General features: G+C 37.7%; 1 long non-coding RNA gene across 1 annotated transcript; it reads right to left on the bottom strand.

The window, feature by feature from the left end:
• Window positions 1-14,656: 14,656 nt before the first annotated feature.
• On the bottom strand, window positions 14,657-17,508 carry LOC147818848 (uncharacterized). The gene is made up of 2 exons (XR_015437541.1): window positions 17,462-17,508; window positions 14,657-16,270 (listed from the first exon to the last, which is right to left on the bottom strand). It is a non-coding gene; the product is annotated as an uncharacterized LOC147818848 (long non-coding RNA).
• Window positions 17,509-19,941: the final 2,433 nt, after the last annotated feature.

The raw sequence follows: 19,941 nt of genomic DNA on the forward strand, positions 1-19,941 counted from the left end.
TAGTGGTTGCAACTTACCACGTAAGTAAGGCAACCACACAATCCTTCGGTAACCTTGCTGTCAGCAGCACAGGAGCTTTATTTTGAGGTCAGCATCTCCCCACTGACCTAAAATGAACGTGATCTGTCATGTCCAGGTTTCAAAGTATTCAAGTTGATTTTTATACTGCAGCTTTTAGTGACAATACTGTAAGACTTTGGAGTCTCCTAGACAATTTTTACAGTTTAATAGTAGAACCACTGCACTTAAGTAATTTAATCATTTTAACATTTTAATGTTCAACTCAAATCAAAATCTGAACTTTTCTCTGCAGCTTATCTGAACTGCTATTTGCCATTCTTTGTCTTAAATAAGATAAGACAACAAAATAGATCCTGATGCTGAATAAACACTCAAACACTGCCCTTTAATATTTTCAAGACTGTGCACAGGCTTCAGTCCTTGCACAAATGAGCACATCAAACCAGTACTTCATACAAATAAATTATTTGGTTCATGATCTGTAGCTTTTGTAGGTTTGTAGATTTGTTGTTTTTTTTCTGGTTGGATCTGACATTTAAATGTTATTAGTAGAATCTTCATGGAAACATACGTAAAGGGCTACCTGCTGGGCATTTCTGCCCGTCGCACCTCCGACGATGCCATCAGGGCAGCTGCAGGGTCATCAGCTGGGAGCCATTCTTCATTGATGTTTGGCTGCATTAATCCTGGAACATCTCCTGGTGGTGATCCGTCTCCCTTCCGCCCCCTGCAGCTGACCCTCTGACCCTTGTCTTCTCCATGCCTTGGCCTGGTTGACAGCTTGCTCAGCCCTACTCAGCCTTGGTGTTCTGTAAAATCAGAATCTGCTCCCAGATTATGGTTGAGTGTTCCACGCAGCAGGAGGAAGAACATTTGAGAAGAACATTTTCCCTTCCCCGTCCAGTAGGGCTACGCCTCTGAACTGATTAATGTTGAGGGAATCTTGTTCTTTTGGGATGAAGATGGTCACTGCTCTACTCCACTGTGATGGGATGGTTTGGGTTTTCCAGGCACCTCTGGCAACTTGTTGTCAGCCCATGTGGGTGGTGTGGTGTCGAAGTGGAAGGCTGGTTCAGCAGGGCCAGGTGGACTACAACATCAGTAAACATGCCTTCCCTAAAACATGCTTTTTTTCTCTTTCCATTAATTTTGGTCAAAAAGCCAGATAAATATTGTTGCTCCTAAAAGTCATTATTTGGTTTGGACATTTGAAGTGTGTTAAGATATGTTGTGAGCAACAATTTTACGAGTAAAAATAGAAGAGGAGTGAACTGTGGTATAGGTCACTGAAGAATATCTAGAGTACGGTTTTAATCATTAATATTTGTGACATATACTGACGCACAGTGTTGTTTGGTCAGCAAAATGAAATAATCTGTGTACTTGGCCCTCGGAAGCTAATCACTTGAGACTGCTATCCTTCTGTGCTAGGAGAAGTCATCACTGATTTACAGTCTAACACCATCTCTGCCTTGACCTCGCCTGTTTCACTCCAGCGCAAATGGTGATAAAAAGTTACTGTTGTGTAAGTGCAATAATAAGACCTTGTGTCTGAATGACTGTGAAAGCTGAAGTTGCTGAAAGTAAAGTCGACAAATATTGCAGTTTTATCTCCTTGTACAGCACATCCTTGGCCATAGCTTCACAAATAAGCCATAAAATATGATTCATACTTGTTTTGGTAAAGTTCAACAGTGAGATGATTAATTTCATTTCTAAGGGTGAATAAGCCAAAGCATGTGCTAAAATAAATGGTGCTTGTAGCAGTCTTGTATAGCCAAGTTCATTTATATCATCTAATATCAGTGTCTGAATGGACTGAAACAGTGGAATTTACTGAAATATCAACATTTCCCACCCAAACCAAGTCCTCCAACAAGTAAGACAAGTAAAAACTACAACGAGAAGCAATCAGTTGAATTTGAAAATACATAAATGGGAATGCCCTCGGTTTGTAAGTATTTGGTCATGAACCAAAGTGTTGGACAAAGTTATATTTTAACTGCATGGTGCTGCAAGAGGATATATATATATATATGTATATGATTGTGCTGTTTTGTGGCATGCCCTCCCATAATGTATTTCACTCAGAAAGCGCACACACGCGCATGCACACACACACACACACACACACACACACACACACACACACACACACACACACACACACACACACAAACTGAACATAAAGTGAGTTGAAGTGGCAGATGCAGAATGGTTTATCTCACGTTTTGAAGACCACATAAAAAGATCAAAGCAGAATCAATGTAATGCATCCGCCGCCAACGTTTTATCTCCAGCCTCCGGACTCCTGTCAAGCTTAATAATGAACACTTATTAAATACGTCTGTTGGGTAAAATCCCCTTATTTATTGCTAACAGAAAATCAGATTATAGCTGCCACAGATGAAATCTTGCAGAGGAAAACAAAAACACATTTAAAAGTGACACTGAATGAGCAGAGGAATGCTCATCTGCTGCCCAAGTCATCAGCACCAGACTGTGATAGGTGTTATCTTCAGGCTTTATCTGCTCAGAAGGAGAAAATGTTATTTGCTGTATTACCTGATGGTATGGCCTCAGTCATTGTCAGGACTCTATAATGGTGTTGTCAGACAATACAGCTTTTATTACACAGAAAATAGGGAATCATCGTTTTTACCAGCTCGTGCCATCAGAGTTAATATATGATCCAGACTGTCTTTGCACAGTTAGACATTTTTTGTGCTTCAGGTTTTGAGCTTCAGCTTTTTGAATTTGAAATAAAATAGCCAAATGGATACTACATTAAAGTGCCAAGTCTCAGCTTTAATTTGAGTGGGTTCAAATCAATATAGAAAGAACAGTGTAGGGGATATAGTCCGTTTAGTGGAACTGGCCACTTGACAACTAAATGGTTCTTGAGCAGCTGCGTGCCATTTAAAAGTTAGTCCAAGCACAAAAGACCTCAAATGTAGCTCAGAGTTGATTGAGAGTTGAGATTTGCCATTTAGACTGAGGTGGAGTTGTCAGTGTGATCAGTAAAGAGGTGAGCATAGAATTAAAGAAGATAATATGGAGGCTCAAAAAAGCAAAAATCTATTACAGAGATAGTTGGGTACAATTTAAAAAAGCAGGTACATACAGGAAAATTAAAAAATGGCAAACAACTTGGTAGACCAAGGAGCACAAGTCTTGTGAGCAGAAAATCATTTGCTTGGTGAAGAAAAAAACCCCTTATGACTGCACAGCAAGTCAAGAATGCTCTCCAGGATGTTGGCGTACATATCTCCTTATCAATGATCAAGAGAAGACTTCATGGACATAAACTCAGAGGACTCATGTTGGTAAGACTCAAAAACAGAAAGGCCAGGTTATAATTCACAAAAGCATACATAGCACATAACAGCTAATGACCCAAAGCCACCACCTCATCTGCCAAACATGGCAGTGATTCTGTTATGGCTTGGACATGCATGGCTGCCAATGGACCTGGTAAAACAGCATTTATTGATGATATCAGTGCTGATGGAAGCTACAGGATGAATGCAGAGACAGGAGAATATTGTGCTCAGATTCAGCCATATGCTTCAAAATTCATAGGACGACATTTCATCATTCAGCAGGACATTGATCCTAAACATACAGCCACAGAAACCAAAGAGCTTTTCAGGGTGATGAGGTTGAGTCAGTCACCTGATCTCAGTCTGACTGATCTGCATTCCAACTGCTGAAGACCAGACAAAATGCAGAGACCCCACAACAAGCAAGAGCTGAAGGTGGCTGCAGTGAAGGCCTGAGAAGGCATCACCAGGGAAGATACAAAGCATCTGCTGATGTATCTGGTTCAAGACTTCAGACAGTCATTGACTGCAAAGGACATTCCACAAAAAAATTAAATATTTCGATTTTGTATGACTTCATGTGTATCTGTCCAATTCATTTTGAACACCTAAACTGGGTACTATGTGTTAAAAGGGATCTATCTACTACACCGTTCTTTCTATATTGATGTAAACTTATTCAAATTAGAGCTGAGACTTGGCACTTTATTGTAGTATTCATTATTTTATTTCTGAATGTGCTGAAACACAGGGCCTGAAGAACTGTCCAAATACTTCTGGACTGGACTCTTGTTAGGAGAACTGGTTTAAAATGGATTCTACACTTAGATAATGATACAAGTTTGATTTAAATTTTAGTTTAAAGATCATAATTCACAACAACAATATTAGAAAATTAAGGCTTTCTATTATAATTCTTATTCTTAACTTACTGTGTGTGTGATATAATAACTAGAGGCAGAATGGATGCAATTACTGGCCATAATTTTGAAAATATATGAGCTTGCTAAATAGCTAATTGATCTGCTAAAGTCAGCAAGGTGGTTGCAGGTCAAAAAGAGAGGTCATAAACGTCTCAACACTGAATAATGGGTGGCACTAAATGCTGAAACACACTTTTCACAACTCCCATCTGTATTCATTTGAGGAGGTGGCTGTCAAAATGACTATCCATCATCCACTTGGAGCAACTTGGAAGAAATACCATTTATGAGGAATCTATAGCTGTATGGATCATGCCAACACTGAAAACTGACCTACAAGTCAAGACGTACCACCAGACTAGGGGCACAGTGTTGACCAACACGCGACTATACAGAAGTCCTGTCTTGCGCCTGTCCGTTAAACAGAGCCACGGACAAACCCATATTTCTAGTACAATACACTCAGATAGAATGAAAGGGCCTGGGTGTATTGTGGGCACAGCTTACACACATATCACAAATGATGGCAACTTGCTTGCAATGTGCAGATAACTTTACATGTCCTCTTACATGCTCATGCATGGGTGCAAGTATGATATTCATTTTGATTAACAAAATATGTCAAAATGAGCCAGACAGAAAATAGTAACAAATCACAGACGCGCGTAAGTTGTTATCTGAATTTAGCAATTTAGTGCATGCTAACATTTGCTTATTAGCATTAAACACAAAATACAGCTGAGGTTAATTTTAAAATGCTAGACAAATTGAAATTTGGACCTGATGATCTAGACTTGATGAAATGTCACCAATGTCATTACAAATCAGCCTGAGAGGCACATGAATGTATGCACCAAATTTTATTCATTTTGCCCAAAACCTTAACCTCATGGTGACACTAGAGGAAAAGTCAGGGGATCATCACATCATCACAATTCATCCTCTGGGAACCATGAATCTCTGTCAACAGTTATAACAGTTAAAACAGTTATTGAGCTATTTAGGTTGTTGTGGATTGACAGACTAACATATAGACATTGCCACGAGAGGCATGATGCTAATATGACCAATATAAAACACAAGATACATGTTTTGTTTTTTTTGTGTTTTTTTTTTTAACCATACATATATGGTCAGCAATTTTCACATTGAAAAAAAGAAACATAACTGAGGCAACAGTCACTTCATTGCGTCAAAGATCTGATGTTGAACTCTATTAACTCAAACATCCTACAAACTGTCATTGCTGAATGATAGAGCACAACACATCCCTTCCTATCCATCCTCCCTTCCCCCTCAATCTACATCCCCTCCTGTTCTGGATTCACTGCTGTTTATCTAAGTAGGGGCAGGTGCTTGCAGAAGAATCCCCAAGGATTTCATCTTCATATGAAGCTTGTTTACCATTCACATATTGGCGTGCTGTTCAGTATCAGCGTGTAGCTTCTGTGTGTAGTGGAGAAATGGGGAATGGTGGATTTCTGCTATCCAAACATTACAAAATGCAGCATATTCTATCACTGAAAACAGAATAAAAGGAAGACTGACATAGGCCCATTATCATGTGGTTGCCACTTACATACTGTATACAGTGTGATAGACTTTTTACTTAAAAGGTAGAAAAGTGATTGTAATCTAATACACTTTTTTATCAAATTCAGTACATATCTCATCATGGTCGCTAGTTGTCTGTCCTGTGTGTGTGCTGTGTTTATTCCCTACACAGCCTTGGCTCTGTAAATGGGAAATAAATAAAGTGGCTTGCACCAAGTCACACAGAGCTATTCCTATATATCCTATACCCTATATTCTGTGTAGGTGCTTTGGCAATGCGTGTCCATGAATTGGGGAGGTGGGGTTTCTAAAGGCGCACTGAAGGGAGGGGTATACTTGTTTTGCTGTTCAATATCAAGCATCTCCAATGCTGACTCTACTTTTAATTTACATTGGTGCTTGATGACTGGATTTTGTGCTTTTTTTTTGCCATTCCTTTATAACTACTATCTATTACTTTTAGGCTGCACAAGACCACAAATACAGATTTCTATGTCTGATCTGTTGAAAGAACAGACTGTTGTATGTTTGTTGAGCTCTGGTGAGTCGTAAAATATGGGAGACCCCTTTGTTACATCCAGAAGAAGCATTGGTAAAGAAATTAATTTCACTGTTTATAGAGATCGCATAAATTCATATAATATGTTTCACAAAAGTGTATACTTCTCCCCAGATGTTTATAATTTCCTTGTGTACAGCACTGTATCCTTAGGAAAAAAACATGAAAAGTAGTTGAGCTGTCCCAAGGGAACCTTTCAGAATAGCTATTTCTTTATTCTGGTGAATTAAAGAAGCAATACGAGAACGTTTGGGCCCATTTAGCACTATCATGCTTCTTAAATTATTTATCCTTTTAATTTTCTCAAAGATATGCAGGCAAATATGTACAAACCTGTACTACATGGGGAACCGAGTTTGATTCATTTTAGATGCCCCCCCCCTTTTTTTTCTCCTGTAATATCACCCTTGCACTCACAGTCTTCGCTACAACAAACATTTCTCTGGGTCATTTTATCCTTTGAAGATACATCTAAGACATATGCATGATGAACTATAGATCGAAGAAGTGCGACAGCACAGCCAAAGTTTCAGAAACAAAAGCTCCAACAATAACAGTCACATCATAAATAATAAGGATAGTTCAAAAGGACGACATCAACATACTTCTGATAATAATTATAGGGTTAGGGTTGCCAATGTCCATTGCAAAATCAAGTGGTGTACTCAGAAGTTGGTGCAAATGGATTCTAAAGTATCAATACATGCACAATAAATCACTGTTTGTAAGTGTTTTAATTATGCAAGCCACTGGGTCCAAGATAAATATTGCTAAATAAAAACAACAGTGGTTCTAAATTGCTTGCATTTGGGGGGAAATTAATCACTGTCAAGATTAAAATGAAGATCATAGATAGTGAGGCAGTACTCCTTTCTTTTTCTTTTTTCTACCCCAAAAGAAATATGTGACCCACTGAAAATTGGATAGGAAGGTCTTATTAAGCCCTCAGGTTTCACATAGACTAGGCACCTTAATCAGAGCATTAATCAGCATTACTTTAGTTGGGGATAATATCTGAGGTCATCTTAAGACGACTGCTAAAAAGATACAGCCTAGATTTACAATTTAGGTCTAAAGACAATTAAGCTAATTTGATTACTGTGATAATACAAAAGTATTATTTGATCAGTAGCCTGGCTGACAAGACACAGTGTCACAACAACATAGGTAAACTTTAGTTCCCATGTACAGAGCTATAGGAACGACTAATTTAACTAATTGATTAATTTATTTATTTTTACTATTTTACATATAATACACTTTATTTTCAAAGCCAAACATTTTTTGTGAAAATACACAGGACAAACAAATCTGAGGCAAAAACTAAAACTGAAGCAGCTTCTCTTCAGGTAGCTTTCACCAAGGCTGCCATTCATACACATACCAAGTCAATTCACTCAGTCATGAACAACTCAAAAAGTCAAACAAGAAATCAAAATGCAGCCATGGAATCCAACAAACTATACTTTTCCTGTTTTATTCTGATGTATATCTGCTGGCTACTATATATAGCTGCTGTATGTTTGCAATGCACAGGTAATGTACAAATATAGGCTGATATTCCTAAAATGAATCCATTAATGAATCATTAACGAAGCAATACTGTGGCAGCCGTGGTGATAGTGAACATGGACGTTGGCATCACGCCTCTGAAATGGAGGCGTCAGTATGGGCACACTGGCACAGAGCGAGAAATGTATTTTTTGGCTGCTGCTGCGTCCCATGTGTCACAGACTTGACAGCTCTGTTTGATCGCCTCCATTTACTGTCATTTCCACTTTTCCAGCACCTGTGATTCATCAGAGCTGTGGTGGCCAAAAAGAATATGAAATTTGAAAAAGTATGTTGGTTTACATTCATGTGCTGATTAATTTTTTTAGAGAGGAGAAAAGGAAAGGAGCAACTATACAAAACATACAGTAAGTGGCATCATGTTTTATTTTTAAAGCCTGTGTGAAAATCAGAAAAATGTCTGGTAATTTTAAGGCATGAAATAATTTGGAGCACTGAGCAGTCAAAAGACTACCTTTATAAAGGATTTATAAGTGGTCTATAATTAGATTTTTAATTTGGTTGTTTATAAATCATAAATAAACAATTATTAACAAATTATATCTGGAAAGATCAAGTTAATGCTTACTACTCATTAATCTTACTTATGAGTTACTACCATTTATAACTGGTAACAGGGAACCTTATTGTAACTCATTAATAAATGGTGATGTGTTTTACACTTTACAATAAGGCTCCCTTTTACGAATTATAAATAATAGTAACTCATTAATACGGCTCCCTTTTGCCAGTTACAAATATTTTTAACTGATAAATAAATGGTTCTAAAAATGAGATGCCAAGAAACATCAAGAGAGATGGGGGGAGAATCAACTCATTGAACAGGCCACAGATATCTAAAAAGTGGGATAAAGCTGTACATGAAGTAAAAAAAGGTTACCAACTATGTTATACCTGGAATGCTAAAGTCCTGAAGAAGTTACTAACCAGCAAAAAGCATCTCTATTTTAATATCAACTGTGCATAACAATCTGATAGCATATGTCATATCTACAACCGTGATTATAATGAGGACAGCTGCTGATAGCATGTCGAATTAAACAACATTTCCAAAGCCTTAGAGTATGAATCTGGTCATTTGATATAATAACTTGATATGCCATAATTTGATCTGGCAAACTTTTTGACCATTAAGATGCTGATGGTGATTAAAAAAGGCAGGTGCTGTTCCCTCACTGGGCATGACTGGACTGGAATTCTGGTCATCATACAGACAAACATGTGATAGGACAATTAGTTTAGATCATACACCTTCTTTATATTCAAACATGTTAGGTCTGTTGTGTGTGTATAATAAATAGTAAGGATAGATATGAATATTCTAAAATAAATACAGTATTAGGCAGTAGATCCTGAACCTGCTAACTCTGGATGAAACAGTCTCTTTGTCTTACTTGTAAAAAAAGTTACTGACGCATCTAGCTGGACAACAGCCGCAGGAACAGGCTAAATTCTACTAAATCACTAAAACGTCTGTCTGCATCATCAATCATACATTTATGCCACTTGAAGTGTTTGTCAGAACGGTTTGTCATTTGCACTAATGATACATTTTGCTACAGACCAACATTAGATGTTAATCACCAGTCTAAAAGAAAAGTTGCAGCTCGGCATCAAACCACATCACTTTACCCAGAGCTTGTCGGAGCGCTCCTTTGGGATGGAGATAAAGATCGCTTTCTATGTGCTTTAGCCATCTGCAATTCTGTGAAGCTAGTCGGCTGCTTTTTTTTTTTTTATTTTGTCAGGAGCTGTAGTGTAACTTCAGGCTCAGGAGGAAGCTGTTCTTCGTTGGACTGAGGGCAGACAAGACGCTACACTGAATCACAGCATCTAGCGTCATAAAGTGGTATTACAACATGGTCCGAGACACAGCTAGTTGGTTAGCATGCTCATTTCAGTTGATATCTCTGAAATACAATAGGTGGCGGTCTTGGTCATGACATCATCACTGTGGCTCCTTCACATACTATTGATAGTGTTCGTTCATTTTTTGGACATTTTCAACTAAAATTCTGGCCAGATCTTACACATTGGACCTTTAAACTAAGAGTTTTAGTTACACAGATTATGAAGAGTTAAAAGCTTTCTCAAACAGTGTCCTGCCTTGTCAACCAAAAATGTCCTCTGTTCTCTCCCACTCATTTCATTCTTCAGGCTAATTCTCCATGTAAATTAGGCAGGAAAAACTACTCCACAGATCCTGTGTAAAGGGGATAGTATTGAGTTTTTTGTAATTTAAACTGAACATTGAATATTGTGTTTTGTTACCCAACTATTGGACAGAAAATCTTATTTGCACTTTAAAACGGCAGTGATTATTAGATTGATGTAGAGAGTAGCTCTACCAAGCTGTACTGAGGTCAATGCTCAATATCTTGTCATGTGTTTTTTTTCTTTTTGCAGAGCTGGGCTGGACTCATTTAGGACAGAAGGCAGTCTGCCCAGAGATGCCACGTCCAATTAGACTGAGATAAATACCAAACTAAATCATCTTTTTGATCATGTATTTCTCAGATATCTCACTGCATTGCTTTTCTTTGCTCTTTGCCTCTTGACAGAAAAGCAGAAAGAGTGCAACCAGGGTCATTATTTGCTTTTAGAAAGAAAATGTGTATATGATTTTAGCTGTGGCTCTAGCTTTTATTGTGTTTCCTGACTGAAAGCTTGGTAAATTTACTTTGCTATTTGAAGGTGTTTTTTTAAAAGGTTAATGAAACTCTTTTTGCTTGTAGAAGGACAAGTATATGTATATATGAAGGCTAAGTGGCTTCTTGCAAAAACCACCACTTGAGACGCAATTTTACTCAACTAATGTGCAACAATTTCACGACCAAAAAAATCTAATTATATGCACCCACTTACCAGTGCTCACTACTAGAATACATGGTTAGCACTGTCAACTCCCAACAACAAGGTCCTGGGTTTGAACCTTTCTGTGTTCATGTTCTCCTCGTACTTTAGCTTCCTCCCACAATCCAAAGACATGCAGGTTAATTGGTGACTTGAAATTGGTGTGAATTTGGGCATGAACAGTTGTTTTAAGCTCTATATGTCAGCCTGTGATAGACATGTAACCTGTCCTCGCCCAATGTCAGGTGGGATTGGCTCTAGCCCCCGCACAACTCTAAACGGATAAGCAGTATGGCTGATGATTGGTGAAAAAAAAAAAAAACAAAACTGTGTGCTCCTACAGGCTCAAAATAAGCATCAACAGATCAGTATTGAATAACATGATGTTGTCAGCTTTCTAAATTACTGATCAAATGGAAGTGTAATGCATTCACAGGAAAATAAATGTTTCCCCGTTTTTCTGATTTAAGATTATTCTTTGAGAAAGTTTTCATGGAAGAAAAATTACTTTTTCTAAATTGGTGAAATTATTATCTCAAAATTCTCAGAGAATAATCTCATTAAGTCAGTTTTGAAAAAAATAATGATCGACAAGTCACAGTGGAAAGAGACTTCAATGGGAATGAGACAGGAATGTGAGAGATGGAGTTGTCAGCCACTGACCAATGGCTGCATGATGATGCAGTAACCCTAATTATCAGACAACTCATTTAGCTGACAAAATGATTCACAGCCACTGGAAATATCTGCTGTATCCATGGTGAAACTCAATAAAACACACACACACACACACACACACACACCACAGTGTGAGAAAACTGCTACTATATTGATCAATGTGTGTCTGTGTGTATAAAAAGCAGAACTAGCAAATTTTCTTTTGGTTTCTTTCATTCACCAGAACCCATTTGACACCCATAGTTTTTTTAAACTGTGCAACTAATTACACATTTTTAATCATTATATACATGGGGACCTACAAACTGTATATACACTTACATAAAAAAGTAGGATGCCCTGGCAGCCTGAGGGTTAAAACATATTAATGGATTTCTGGTTCATGGCTAGCCAGGAGCCTTTGTTGCATGACATTCCTATCTCTCCCTTCCATTCCTGTCATCTCTGTACTATGTCTTGTCTGATACAGGCGTAAAATACTCACATAGATAACTGATCAATATTTTAGTGCGTGATACGTTACACATTAGTGTCTCACTGCAAGGGCTCCTATAAACATTTCCCTTCATAACACAATCATTTTCCAATTTAAACGTGAAATTACTGTTAATTATGAGACAAAAGACATATAACATATGGCTTGTGGAAAGTTTCATTAACTTAGCTTGTAATTTAAAGTTACATAACATCAATGAAGGATGAACCTGGCTTACTGTCTTTTCAAACTGTTAGACAACAAACTTCTACTTGCTTGATATATGCCATATTTTTTAAGTAAAAGGTGTACTTCTGCATCATTAATTGTGCATTTGCATAAGGGAAAAGAAAATATGTCAGGATATTATATTGTGTCTGTAAGTGTACAGAATTCAGATTAGTTCAAGAAGGAGGTTGTACTTTATGTTGATTTTCATTAAAACACAACTTAAGAAATTAATCTTGTGAAAAGTGTGTTTAGCCCATGGCAACTCCTTTATTCAAGTTTAAAAAACACAGCTGTAGCAGTGGCAGTGATTAATAGAAAATACCTAGTGCTTTATTTTCCTTTATTTCCCTATCAAAGGATTTCACAAGGACTTCACAAGATTAAACTTTGGCTCAGTTGTAATGATCAAAGGCATACATCAAAGCTTTCCGCTGTAACTGTCTAAAATAAACTACACTCTAATGCACCATTACTTTTAATATACCTGGGGCAGATTTTGTATTGAAGCTGCAAAACCAAATAGTCTTTACTATGTCTATTAATTATCTATTAATTTTGTTCCTCGAAAAAGAGTTATTGTTCAGGGTAGTGTGCCAAACTTGCCAAAAAAAAAAAAGAAAAAGAAAAGTTTCTTATGGCTTGGTTAAATCATAGCAGGTAGGCTCAGGTCGGGCAAATATTTTGGTAGATTGTAGATGTCCATACACTCTGAGTGCACCCTTCCATCTCACCTCTCTTCCATATGTCAGTGTTTTGAAATAAAGGTTCTCTCCATGGAAAATGCAAAGACAGATTTTGAATGAGATGTCCTAAGGTGCTTCTGTGTAAGCATTATAACAACTTCTGATAATAAATCATCTTAAACTGATAGTAATATTAGTTTGTCAATGAATAAACAGTATATTTTCATTAAATAAACCTCTTAGTCCAAATACAATATATTCCACGTCTCAGTGTCCTGAAAAATTGGCATAATCTCTTCAGACAAAATCTGCAGTTGTGATGAAGTGTCAGTCAAACATTTTAAAATGTCAGACACATCAATATGAGGCTAGGCGTAGGTGGAGGTCTGTTTGTGCTGGAGGGAGTATAATAGAGAGAACTTCAGGGATGGATTTTTCAGCTGCTGGAGACAAATCACACTTCGCCTTTTAACACTAAGCCTAGGCCTGAATAGCTGAAGAACACAAAAGCAAAGGAAAGAAGCAGTATGATATGTGGGAAAAGATGTGTTATCACCACTCCGCAACATTTCTCCTGTCATTGCTTCAACTTCCCAATCCGGTATTTTATACAATGGACTTATAACTACCGACATACTGTAATCAGAGAGCTTCATTCATAGCAGGAAAACAAGAATTTCATGTGTTTATCAAATTATTGTAATTGAAAATAGGCTTGTTTTAGTCTTGTATTTACAGTACAATGAGTTATTTATAATATAACAAGTGAAACAAATCAAACAAATAATAACTGAATAAAACATTAATAAATAGTCAGTCAGTGTCAGTGAAGTTGGGAGTGCAGGTCCAGTCCTGTATTTTTAATTTTGAAGGTTTGTTTTAATTTGTTACATTAATTTCTAAAGGAAATAGTGCACTGAACTGTATAGCGTATTTTGTTTGTCACGTTCCAAAACAACTCATATTAAAAGAAATATATTCTTACGACATGTTTTTTGATCTCTAAACCAGTGGTTGGGTTTTGGAGGGAAAAAATACTTAAAAGTTGTTGAAAGATGGTCGTGTAGAAAACAACTCCACACTGTTAAGTATAGGCCACTTTGGTGTAATTTTACTGGTGAGGACAGTCTGGCTTTTTCATGTGCTTGAAATGCTGCCAGACTCTTCCCTTTTACTACTCATTTTTCTTCTTCAAGTTCATGAAATTGCACAATATTTTTTCCACATTGAGTCTTTCTTCAATGTAGTCAGGAGGATGACTTCAGAGAGGAGTTTGTGGTTCTGTAACTTGTAACTCACACATGCTGACCTTCAGGCCTTCCCGGAGCTGAGCTAAACGTTTTAGGAGGACTGACTTGAGATCAGGCAGGATGAGAAATTTTACTCAAATTTTTAATTTTTCTTTGTAAAATGCCTTCTACTTTACTTTTTACTGTCGCAGCTTGGCGATTTGTTCCTTAAAGATTCCCCACCTCTTTCTTTTTGCTTATATTTCCAACTCTTATGTTTCCACATTTTCTCAATATTCTCTCAGTCCTGTCTTTTCTTAATCTAATGACACGTTCATCGATTTGGGAAAATAATCAAATTATAATTTTTTTTTTTTTTTTTAACCAATATTGCAATTGCGATTTAAGAGTTCCTTATCTTCTGTATTATTCAACAAGCACAAGCAATAAATCATTCTATATTATGACTAACACAATATTAGATAGATTAAACATAAACTGTTCTTTCCTGTAGGCCAAGCCTATATGTCATGATGAAATTAGATGATGCATGAATTGATATGAATTACATATTTTTATTCAACTACTTCAATCACAGTAGTATATTGACTGATTTGTTTAACTTACAGCCATGTAAGCCTATAAAATTGTCCATCGTTATGCAGACATGGTTCTCTTCATGGAGAGCTGGCAAGCCCCTCTCCTGGGCCGGCTGCAATGTTTTCCACTGTGTGGTCGTCTGGGAAGTAGGCAGTATGAAGGTAGCGAGCCTTGAGGTTGAAGTCTTCATTAATGAAATGCATCATAACACTGTGATAGGGCTCCGCTGTATGGCTTCACCACGTCAGTTGTAGTAGTGAAAAACACTGCTGTTTTCAGCTCTGCTGTGACTCTCAGCTTGTATTTTTATAAAGCTCCAGTATGACAACCTTCTTTTTTTAAAAGTGAAAATAGTTCCACACAACCGACGTACTGCTCCTCCTAGACACTAAAGTTTCCACAGTGCCAGGTTCTGTTGAGCCTGAGGCCATTGTACAACAGGTCAAAGTGTAGTGTGCCAAGTTGTTGCTCCCCTTTTAGCCACTTGCTCTATTCTTGCTTGCATGTCATGCGAACAGAGTGTAATCGCAGCCTTTGCGGTTAGAAAATCATATTTTATCATATTATATTATCGCAAAAGCGATTAATTGTTCAGCCCTTATGTTGGAACATATACGTCACATCTCTCAGATGATGTTTAAGTGCTTCCACCTCTCTGCAGGGATTTGGTTTGGTCACCTGTCTCTCTCCAGCTTTGTCCAGGTGTCTTTCAGTAACAGAGACTGTATTTGTCCAGTCCCTCCAGCTTTGTGGCAAATGCCATCACCTTCTTTTGTTGTTCTCAGTGTTTTGCAGTTTCAGCCTTTTACTTCTCTTTTTTTATAGTGCAGTCTTTTCCAGCCTGCAGTCCCTCAGCTTCCTAGGAAACTTGTAGGCACCCAAGGACCTCTAGCAATCTGCCTTGTCCTTCATATCTTCCGTGTTTGGCTGGGTGACTCAGTCTCTAATTCTCGAAGTTGCTGTGCAGCGTTGTATCTCTGATGAAAACTCTACCTACTTTCACAGAGGCTACAGTGTTCACAGCATTGAAGAAAATGAGTTCCAAAGTTCCAAGGACTTTTCTTTTCTAATGTTTTCCTTTACAATTATATAGTTACCCTAGTTACCCCCTCTCCTGTACCCGAAAGGCACAACATGTCATGCAAATGTAAATGCAAGTCAAGTAAAAAAAAAAAAAAAAAAACAAGACCCAAATTGTTGTAATTCTAACGACCTGGTAATTATAGAAAGTGGAGGAGCATAATAGAAAGTGGGGGAGCAAAATTCTACTGTGTTGTTGCAATCGTAGTAAGTCCCATAAGATAGCTGGCAAACTAACAAGCTATTGCAAGTACAAATTATATTTCCTTTTACAGACCACACATACAGACACACACACACAAATTTATATGTACATTGGATAAATAAAGAGGACAAAGGAAAAGAGGACTGCTTCGTGGGTGTGCTTACCAATGCCACCTGAAGAGACCAACAGAGCCAATGTCAGAACGACCTCCAGGTGTACCTCTGTTCCACCAGCTTCTGTAACTCACTGCAATCTGCCATTCAGCAATTCTTTCAAATGCCTTTCTGGGAAAAAATGGAGCATGTTCCTGTGGTTAACTTTCCAGAAAATGAAGTGGTGTCCACTTCAGCACTTGGTATTACAGCACAGCAAGCAACAGTGTAGCAGTTTAAGGAATATCATATCTAATACCAACCATGGTCCAGAGAGATTGAAATACATGGCTAAACTAGAGTAAACATGTTTTACTCAAGGGCATAGGTTTAGTCTCAACATTGGTAGTCTCAACCCAGCCACCCCTCCGAAACAAAGAGGACTCTTTAAAGCTGTCAACCATATAACCACATAAGGACTCTCGTCATGGCATCAAGCTTTTTCCCACCTCTGTATAATGCGATACATCTCCATACATCCTAAAAAATGATCAGACAGTTGAATCAACAACATTTAAAACAAGTTTAATAAAAACTGAACATTATAACCTTCAGGAAGGAGCATTTACTGCAGGACTGTTGTATTAGACTACATCAGTTTCATCTAGATGTTCCTAATAAACTGACAACTGAGTGTATATTAGTAATTATCAGTTGTATACACAGACTGCAAAATGCCTGACTGGAACTAATTGCTTGATTTTGGTGCTGTCCTCACCTGTGAACCGATTCACCACGGCAGCCAAAAGATGCTCTTTATTTTTATCATATATTATTATTATTGTTAACACCCTATAAACATGTTTTACCCCTCCCCTTTTAAAATGTAACATGTTTACTCAGAGACATTTTAACTGAGTCACTTTGTACTTTTATGTGAGGGCATTTTCACTCAGTGACAGTAGTTAGGGGCCGTTCACGTGCTCACGTGCTGACATCAGTGTAGTGTCTAGTCTCCAGTCTCTGGAGTTTGCCTTACTACTAGCGTTTATTGCTTCTCTGTCCGAACACAATTGTTTTATCCATCACAGTGACTAACTACCTGCTGTACATTTAAACTTACACTAGTTCTGCTTCAGTACTCACAGTCCTCTGCTCCTATTAGCGACTTTCACTAATTAAGCTGTTGTTTACATGCTATTCAGACGTGCTAGTTACTATAGCTTAGCAGTTAGCGCTAGCTTCTCTCTCTCTCTCTCTCTCTTTAGCTCGGCGCGTCTTGGATCAACACATGAACTTATTCATCAGGGTGTGGTTTTCTTGTAACTTCAGCGTAGAGGATTGTGATGTTTATTAAAACTTCAGTGATGTATGCTATCTTACCTTCGACAGGCAGCGCCGTTCTTCACCTGCAGCCCCTCTAATCTGATACTCTGTGGACACAGCAGCCGACAGCGTGATAGGCTATTACTCGTGACGTCTAACCAATCAGATGGTGCTGTGTGCGGGACACTCCTCCAGAAAACAGAGTGCTGACTACAGTCTATGCCGAAGACAGACAATTGCATTAGAGCCAAAGTAGGGCATTTCAAAATTTATTTATTATGGTTAAAAAAACAACAAAATATTGATAGTCGGAAAAAACACTGAATATCCCTACTTCTTAGTAATTTTTTTAAATTTTGGGATGACGCAGGATGATTTGGTGGGGTAGTCGGAGCATACCATAGCCTGTACCCATGGCTGCCGACGGGCATCAAATATAACTGCGCTCCAAACATAGTGTGAACGAGTTCACTCAAATATTGGTATGGACAATACTGTCCTCCCAAAATATTGGTACGGACATGTCCCTATCGTCCATATGCAAATCTACGCCCTTGGTATTACTGTAATGCTGCACAGAGATGAAATTCATATCAGTCCCATCATCTTTGCACAAATAAAGCGTATTTCCCAAAATGTCAGTTTTCCTTTAACATTTACAGTCTTTAATCTATTTTCCTACCATATACACTAGGGATGTTGTAGTGTTCTGTAAGTATTCTTTCTTTGCAGTAAGATCCTCTGGTGGCTCAATATTCATTTTACTACACTTGATGCAAAAAGCAGAAATATTACTCATTACTGTATGAATAATCTGTCAACAGTGAAAGTGTGTCTTTTCAATGACATATCCATGAGTTCAAACATTTTTCACTTGCAAGGCTCTTTGATGGCAGGATGGTAAACCTCACTGCAAGTCACTGAAGATCAAAGGTATTAATTTCATGGTACTGCTCCTTCACTTACAGACATGACATTTTGGAGGATTTAGCCATCTCTGTTTTGAAAGGTTTGACTTTGTAGCTGATTGAGAGGAAGGATAGTGTAACACATGATCGAAAGAGGTTCAAATATGATGATTTTCAAATATTGCCTGTTATACCACTGAATGTTATGGTTGTGCAGCCCTGTTTTCTGGTTATTGAAATTTCAAACAACATGAGCTCATCCTCGTTCTCATAAAAGCCTCCTAATAAGCTATGCGCATCAGACAACATCAACTACAGAACGCGTATGGTCTCAAGAAAACTTTCCACTGTGAAGTTTTATTATTCGCAGCAGGCTGCTGCTGCTGATCTTTCTGACTATGGGTCAACCTTGTCCCAGCTGGCTTCTGCTTTGTCACTGTGAGTCCTCCTTGACCTCAAACAACCTGTTTGAGAAATAATAAAAGATAAATAACATACTCTGCTGCATACCCAGTGAAAGAAGAAGATATGACATAAATTCTCAAAATCTGAAGTTTTAAGCTAATGATTTTTTCCTGATAAATTCACCCGTCTTTAGATTGTGGAGTATAAAACATGGACTATATCTAAACACAGCCTATGTGGACATTGATCATTGGTGCCAAAGGGTGTATACCAATCATACAGCAGCATTATGTATTCTCTATGTTACTGCTGACCAACTTTCTAAGCATATACCACTATACTACCAAGTTTTTACACTTAAATTGATTTCCTACTTTCCACAGAGCCATTATCCATTTCAGCACACCACCACACTAAACCAATTTGCAGAGACATTAAACTGGCTTGAGATGTGTGATCCATCACTGTGAACAATTTGTTGCTTTTAGTCTTCTGTTACATTAGCATTGTGTATTAATGCAGTTGTAAGCTTTGAAAGCTGTTCCTTCAAGTGAGTTGTCCACATGCTTTGCAGAAAGGCATTGTTCAAGTTAACAGAACGTTACTTAAATTGAAGATACCACAATTGATATATAGGCCTACATCTCTAATAAAGATTTATGGAGAATTGTGTAAAAATGATGAACGAAACATCTTGGGTTCTTCTTCTGATGCATTAGAACCAAAAGAAGAACGATGTAAAAGATTTTGTAATGCAAAAATGTTATTGCCAAGATGAAATACTAGATCAGCAGACATGCAGCATATAAATGTGAGCCAGTGTGGAACATTGTTTTTTACATATTGACTTCATAGTAAGTAGAACACCAGAGTTCAAGAGGTTAAGAATGAAGACATACTGGTGTGTGTTACTGAACAAAACACTAGAGAGATATTCAAGATATAATCTAATATGTAACATGGTTCGTCTGCCAACACAAAAGATTTTCACTGTTAATGGTGTGTGTTGAGCAGAGATGAAGACTGTAACCATAGTGTCTGTTTAATAATAATTTAAGAAAAAAATAGAATAACGTTTGATGGTAATTTGGCTACATGATTCCACTGAACTGTGTAACTTCTGCAGCTCATAAGTGAAATTAAAAAAAAAGAGCAATCTCTCAAACCAATTAGCAATATCTCACAGAATGGAGCTGCTTTATGCCACATGCACTCCTGGCAGTG

This window comes from Seriola lalandi, unplaced genomic scaffold, assembly GCF_002814215.2.
Source record: "Seriola lalandi dorsalis isolate HSWRI2012SDOR001 ecotype SW California unplaced genomic scaffold, Sedor1 jcf7180002054440, whole genome shotgun sequence".
Classification (NCBI taxonomy): Eukaryota; Metazoa; Chordata; class Actinopteri; order Carangiformes; family Carangidae; genus Seriola; species Seriola lalandi.